General features: G+C 39.3%; 1 long non-coding RNA gene across 1 annotated transcript; it reads left to right on the top strand.

The window, feature by feature from the left end:
* The first annotated feature begins 284 nt into the window (after positions 1-284).
* LOC120057825 lies at positions 285-7,490 on the top strand. Its single transcript, XR_005477965.1, has 3 exons — positions 285-335; positions 7,143-7,260; positions 7,445-7,490. It is a non-coding gene; the product is annotated as an uncharacterized LOC120057825 (long non-coding RNA).
* The last annotated feature ends 464 nt before the right edge of the window (positions 7,491-7,954 follow it).

The following is a 7,954-nucleotide window of genomic DNA, read 5'->3' as shown; positions in this document are numbered from 1 at the left end:
TTGTTTCTCAGCTAGCTGGTTTGGTAAGTTAGCTTAGAACGAGGCAGTCGCTAATGCTAACTAGCTAACATCCCCGACCATGAGTTCACTAAGCGACTCTCCTCCAGTTAAAGAGGGTGTCTGCTGGACGGAGAAAGAAGCTCTCGTCAAAGAGGAGGAGGAATAGGAGGCTGTTACAATACAAAAATAAGTAGAGGGTGAGGCTGTTACAGTGAAAGAAGAAGATAAAGACGCGTTCAGAGTGAAAGAGGAGGATGCAGTTTTTGGAGTGAAAGAGGAGATGACTGTCACATTGAAAGAGGAAGAAGAGGAGGTTGGAGATCTGTTTAACACCAGTAAGTACCGTCTCTGCAGTCGTTGAACCAATATGCAGTAAAGGGGTTCTACACTTTAATGTTGTTCTGTAGGAATGGCTGAAGCTACACTGTAACGTGTAGAACATCAAGAGTGGACCATCAACAAAACGTTAACAATTGATCAAATGCACCCAATGACAATGCCTGAGATACTGTAGTCCTCAATATATCCTATTAGATTAGCCCAATATGTAGTCTTAAAGGGGCAATCAGCAGTTGTTACATCCATTTTGGGACTTAAACATGAATTATATGTACTCATTGTTTCTTGTAGAAATCACTTATAAATGCCTCATGAGCTTAGTTCAACTGTTGTACCCCATCAGAACCCAAAATATAAGCTTTTTTACTCCAATGTTTGTCAGTAAATATAAACAAACACTGTATTTCCTCAAAACATGGTTAAAACTAGAATGTTGATATCATGGATGGTTACATTTCTCCAGCCCCATCCCTCAGCTTTTTACCGAAACGGGCAGGGAGAACCCTTTGTTATTGTTTCTACTACTGATTGCTGCCCCCGTTACTCCTCAAGGTCCAAGAGGTAGAATGGCTTTCAGAGGTAGACTGGCTCTGGCAGCTAAAATAGTCAAATATTCCATCTAAATGTGAATCGATTCTCAATTGCGACACGTTTCTAGAAACATAAATCGCTGTACTTTCATATCACATCAAAATAATTTCACACAATACTGAAATATCACATCAAAATCATTTCACATAATACTTTAACATCACATCAAAATCATTTCAAATAATACTTTAATATCACATCAAAATCATTTCAAATAATACTTTCATATCACATCAAAATCATTTCCCACAATACTTTCATATCACATCAAAATAAGTAACCAGTCTCGACGCCCCAAACGGTAAAGCAAATTGGTTTCTCGTCATTGCACCTTCCTTCAGGCTTCTTTTTCTTCTTTGGACTTTATATGGCGGTTGGCAACCAACTTTAAGGTGCATTACCACCATCAACTAGACTGGAGTGTGGACATCAGTTCATCTTTTAATCACCCACGTGGGTATATACCAAGACAGTCATGAAGAGGGCACAACAAAACCTTTTCCTCCTCAGGAGACTGAAAATATTTGGCATGGGTCCCCAGATCCTCAAAAGGTAATACAACTGCACCATCGAGAGCATCCTGACCGGTTGCATCACCGCCTGTTATGGAAACTGCTCGGCATCTGACCGTAAGGCGCGACAGAGGGTAGTGCGAATGGCCCAGTACATCACTGTGGCCAAGCTTCCTGCTATCCAGAACCTATATAATAGGCGGTGTCAGAGGAAAGCCCACAAAATTGTCAGAGACTCCAGTCACCCAAGTCATAGACTGTTTTCTCTGCTACCGCACGGCAAGTGGTACCGCAGCGCCAAGTCTAGGACCAAAAACCTCCTCAACAGCTTCTACCCCCAAGCCATAAGACTGCTGAACAATTCATAAAATCGCCACCGGACAATTTACATTGACCCCCCCCCCCCCCCCATTTTTCTGCACTGCTGCTACTCGCTGGTTGTTTGTTACCTATGCATAGTCACTACGCCCCTACCTTCATGTACAGATTACCTCAACTAGCCTGTACCCCCGCACACTGACTCGGTGCCCCCTGTATATAGCCTCGTTATTTTTATTCTCATTGTGTTACTTTTTATTATTACTTTTTATTTTAGTCTACTTTGTTAACGTTTTCTTCTTCTTGAACTGCACTGTTGGGTAAGGGCTTGTAAGTAAAGCATTTCACTGTAAAGTCTAAGTTGGTGTCTTGACAGATTTGTAAAAAACGATTTGTCATAAAACACTATACATATATTATTTTAAATGTTGCTGACACCCCTCCCCAGAGGTGTCTCATTATTGGGATTCATTGCTGATTCCTACCTGTAGCTCACTATGAGGTGTCTAGTGATACAGGTTAAGGGCTCTGTTGGAGATTGGTGGTTGGTAGCGGAGTCGAGGGAACAAGCAGGTTTGGACACGGCCATGTTATTATCCCACACACAGTCTCTGTGGTTCATATGAACCCCATTCCTGGGAATTTGATTTGATTTCAAATCGCCCCTGTCTGTTACCACAGAAGGGTTCCGCCTGTCCCATTCCCAGCAGGTTACGAGGCGCTTTGTCACCAGTACCTATGACTGGTTGATAGGGGAAACCTCCATACCTATTATAGAAAAAATTATTAGGGGAAAACTATTTAGAAAACTTAAATAAAATAACAAACTGTTAAAGGAATTTTGATTCCTGTTTATTAACCAATTCAATTAAAACACTCTGCCCATAAATAAGAATTTGTAAGATAATTATCAGCATAAAATGGACAGATACCAGTCTTAAAATCAATAAATCAATAGCGTTTATTCTCGAGAGTACTGAATCATAGTACAACTTACATCAGGTTATATAATAAAGATGATGTCATAGGTTTTAATGTCCAACCTCCTCTCGGATACAATGGCAATACAGTTTGAGTTCTCATTACTGTCTGCCACCTGTTAAACTATCTACAACCAACTCAAGGTCTTTCCCCTCCCTGGGTAGAGACATCATTCTAGCCTGTCTGAAGATAAACCCATTCTTTCTAAACAAGGAACACATAACATTTATGAGTTATAATTCTAAGTCAAATGTATACATATTTTAGTCATTAAACACAAAAATCCCGTAACACAAACCTGTTTGAAAACTATTCCAAAACTATCTTTGACTCCAAAACTAAAATAGCCTAAAATAATAACCAGCATGAATTATGTTCAGTTTTAATAATTTATATCTTAACTTTGGGCAAAAATAGAATTGGGTTTTAAATATTTTTTATGTGGTTTTAAAGCTTCTGAATCTGGTGGCTGCTAAATGCTGCCATGGGATGGAAATGTTTCAAATAGACCTAGCTTGTGTATCACTATCACTTGCTATCACCAGAAATACTTTAAGAATTGAGGATATTGGAAACTCCTTTCGATTCATATTAACAGCAAAAAAAAAAACAGAAAAGAACATTGGCATGAATTTCCCTCTGTGAACAAGAAGCACAACAATACAAATATTTTCAGAGATGTGAGATAATGAACTTGTTCTCTGTAATATCGTATAGCTTTGCAATCGTGACATTATGTACTTTCAAGGAAAATAGGCACGTTTCTCGACTCATACCCTGACTTTAAAAGGGGATTTTGTGAGAATTAGCTTAGGACTGCGTGTCACAGCATGACAATGTGAACGCGATTGGTCGACAGTCTCTTGGACGGGCGTTATATACACTTTGACATTTTCTGGAATAGTTTTTATTTGAACACGTTTTTGTTTACTTGCCTGCCTATTGAATTTGGAACGCACTGTACTGTTCATCTCTGAAACTCACTGAGATAATTCCTTTGATACAGCAGTAGCAATACAGGGATATAACATCTACAGAAAAGACAGGAATGATTATGAGGGAGGTGTTGCTGTATACAGTGCATTCGGAAAGTATTCAGACCCCTTGACTTTTTCCACATTTTGTTACGTTAAAGCCTTATTCTAAAATTGATTACATAATTCCCCCCCCTTTCATTTAGCTAATTTATTTGGCACACCTGCATTTGGGGGGTTTCTCCCATCCTTCTCTGCAGATCCTCTCTAGCTCTGTCAGGTTGGATGGGCAACATTACTGCACAGCTATTTTCAGGTCTCTCCAGAGATGTTAGATCGGGCTCAAGTCCGGGCTCTGGCTGGGTCACTCATGGACATTCAGAGACTTCTACCAAAGCCACTCCTGCATTGCCCCAAAATCATGTTCTAGTGTCCCCACCTAAAGTAAATCTTGGTCAACCAAGAGTCGTCTGTTCTTTCTACCAAACGAATGGTTGAAATGTTATAACGTGTATTTTTCCATTTATAGACACACCCCATGTATTTAAAAAAAAGAATAACTATATGTACTGAACTGGTCTGATGCTTTAAGCAGGCTGTTTGATTAAATAATTAAGACACACAAATGACTCGGAGCCAGAGATCAAGATAACCTAACCAGAAGGAGAAAAATTCTGCCGTTGTGATCATGAAGTTTCCGGTAATGGGCTCCACCAGCGGTCGGCAACATTTTCCACTTGGAGTGCCAAGTTAACTTACCATTTCTACCAACCAGTTACGATTTTCATAGGTACATTTTCGTGGAACAGTTTCATTTAATTTATAATAGTATCTCAAAATCATTGTCTGTGATTATTCTACATTCTATCTAAATGAAAATTATACAAATCTAAAAGTAACTTTTATTGCCATTGCCAACTATGTAAAAATAGCCTACATAAAGCCAACAAATAAAAACATTGCAGCCTGCAGGTAGAAAATATCCTGATAAAAATAAATAATTCACATTTGCTGTCTACAACGAACTTGAAACATATCAACTATCAACTGGGTCAGCCCAAAACTCGAGATAGCAAGCTTGCAACATTGTATAAGATATTCTGGTATAGTTTCCCGCGCCAGTGAGTTTGGGACAGACACAGCTGTCGACTATTTGTGCAAGGAATAAGAAGTATTCAGGCATTTTATGACATTTCCACTGGATCAGAGCATTACATCTTTCCCTTTTATGCCGAGTGGTTATCGAAAGGGCGAGAGCTGGCAATATTTTACGAAAATACTTTGAGGAACTATTTTGATTAGACTTTGTTTACTTGCTGTTTGAGGTGAAGAAACATTTATTTGAGAAGCTCCACAACTCATTAGTGGTGCAGCGTTAAGACAATCAGAAATACTATCAGACATCCCCAAATGGGCACATTTATAGGCCTACATTTGCGCGCAGGCCAGGTAGACTAGTCCTACTTCTATCAAATCAAAATGTATTTGTCACGTGCCCCAAATACAACATTGAAATGCTGACTAACCAACAGTGCAATTTCTAAGTTAAAAAAATGCACTCGAACTATGTAACATTTACTGGCTTCTTATGTTACGCTGGGAAAACAGTTTTCATGGGCACAGAAATCCTAAATAATTTCAGAGTTTTCTAAATCCAATGGTTCTAACCGAGAGTCACCTTCACTTTATAGGCAACACCCAAATGGATACTGTCATTAACGCGGTTCTTCAATAATTACACACAATACTTAATACTGTAGCTGTTTAGTTACAGTCACATGTTCAACTATCATCAGCTGATCCAGGAAATCATTTTCTGAATGACAGTCACATGACAAACATCACGACATGCAACAATAACCAAAGTGCTTCTTCATTCATTACTCTGGTAAAGACAGTTATGCCATGCTCCACGTTGGATCCAACATCCCAAACAAATTGATGTTTATAATGTGTTATTGTCTGCTTGATTTACAGTAGGGTCTCATTAGTCTGTTTGGACACAGAGATACTTAGTGGTAAATATTTCTGTTTATTTTCATAGTTTTTTCCTATGAAGCCATTGTGTTGCATCCATGTTTGAAATGTGCTGTATAAATAAAGCTTGATTTGATTTGAACATATTGCAAAATAAATTAACCCAATGACCGACCAATCAACAGACTCTTGGTCCAGCTTAGTATGAAAAACAGTATCAATCCCACTTTTACAGCCTGCTGAAGGCGTGGTGGAGTGGTAAACACCATCCCCGGCTCTACCAGGGGCTTGAGGTGGTCACCCACAGCTCTGCTTATGTCATGTTCTGTGGCCTTGCCATTCCATTTCTTGACTGCCCCTGCAACACAGAAACACATTTAGTTATATAAAACACTCAAAGTAATCGATATGGAGCATCTACAGCCTCAGTTACACCTGGCACCTAAATGTGACTTATGTCATCTGATCACTCCAAGCTGCATTAGGTCTGGATGCACAGAAGTCACAATGCGCTGCATTAGGTTTAGATCTGCCAGGATGGGCATTGTGTTCGGAATTTGAGTCTGGCCACCGAATATGCATCAGCAATGTAAAGAGATGGGGCGAATGAGTGTGGAAAAGTACATTTGACACAAATGACCTTCATAATAACAAAGAACAAATGTGTGTGCCTGAGGGGAAATTAACTTTCATACAGCCAAAAGGGGTGAGAAATTACACCAATATTAGTGGATAATTTGCACTAATGTCAATAAACATAGATGATGGAACATATTCCCTTTTGCTGACGTGATGAACCACTAAGGGTACATAAATATTTACCATCTAAACCATGTGTGACCTCTCACCTCTCTGGCTGTAGAAGTGTTCTTCCTAACCAGTCCCTCAACAGCTCTCTGACTGAGCTCCACCCTCACTGGGTCTTCAGAGGAGAGGAAGGCTGAGGGATGGAAGGATGAATGGATCAGTCAGTCAATAAAGTGTAGAGCTGCTGTCTATGCTGTCTGACAAAATCACTATTTTAGTAGTTCATTAAAGTAAATTAGGCTTAATGACTGCTGAATACCAACTATCAATCACTTAGATCATGTATTTTCAGGTAGAGATACATCCTTGGGACGTCCCTAGTCCATTGAAGTTGACATTTAAAATGGCTAAGGTAGGGGTTAAGGTTAGGGTTTAGGGTAGAGATGTCCCAAGGATTCCAGATAGCATTGACCAATGTTCATTATTCTGTCTCTTTTACATAGCAGGTGTAAATAGCAGCAGAGAAGACAAGGAGGTGCGCAGGTCATTATGGTCATTGTAGTTTAAGAAATAGCATCTAATTATGCCAATCTGTATGTGGGGTTGTTAGAGAAGAATGTGATTGTCAGCCCTAACAACCCATTCAAGCACCTCATCAGGCTCTGTAAAAATCTTCATTGATAACGTGTTCCATCTATTCCAGGGCACAGCAGAGGAACTTCATCGATTCCACTCCTTCATCAAGCTGTAAACATCTGAAATTCAACCTCACCTTTGATGCGCATGAAACAAGTTATCTGGACATTTTGATTAAGAGGGAGGTGGGTGGCTTTAGCACAGACCTATACAGGAAGCCGACTGACAGGAATTCCCTCTTACGCGGAGACAGCTTCCACCCTACACCCCTAAAAAAACAATTGTAATACTTGAGTAAAGAAAACATTTAAAATGTAAATTTTTAATTTTGTTAATTTAAAACAAAAACATAACTGTTTGTACTTATAGGTAACCAGATCGTGGATACAACTCAGTTACTAAGTCTTTAACCACACTGTGTTGTTACACTGGTGAGTAAAAACTCCTGCTTCCTACCCTTTAACTTTTTGTCTGAAAATAAAATATAAATTTTACTCAACTGCGTCCAGCCAGCAGATGGACTAGATGCCGCTTAGGCCGCCCGTTGTGACTCCGTCAAGAATTCAGCAGAGCAGGTTTGTATGAAGGTCTGGTTATTAAATGGGTTCATAGTTCAATAGTAATATCCTCTAAAACGCTCTGGTGACAAACTTTGCTGCCCTGTTTCCAATTGTCCACATGGCTGGGAGAACCTATTAGTAAGTAAGTAAGTAAATAGATTTTGAAAATGTGAAAAAAACGATGTATTATTAGCTAACTAGCTACAGTGCAGACTAACTCAAATGAGCTGCTAAATGAGCTATCTAGACAACTTCGAATACTGTATAGATAAATAACTAGCTATGTGAATTAAATATCACCTGATACCTATCTTGATGT

Source organism: Salvelinus namaycush, chromosome 13 (assembly GCF_016432855.1).
Source record: "Salvelinus namaycush isolate Seneca chromosome 13, SaNama_1.0, whole genome shotgun sequence".
NCBI classification, from domain to species: Eukaryota; Metazoa; Chordata; class Actinopteri; order Salmoniformes; family Salmonidae; genus Salvelinus; species Salvelinus namaycush.
The sequence above is the reverse complement of the archived record's forward strand: the minus strand, read 5'-3'. Positions and strand labels throughout refer to the sequence as shown.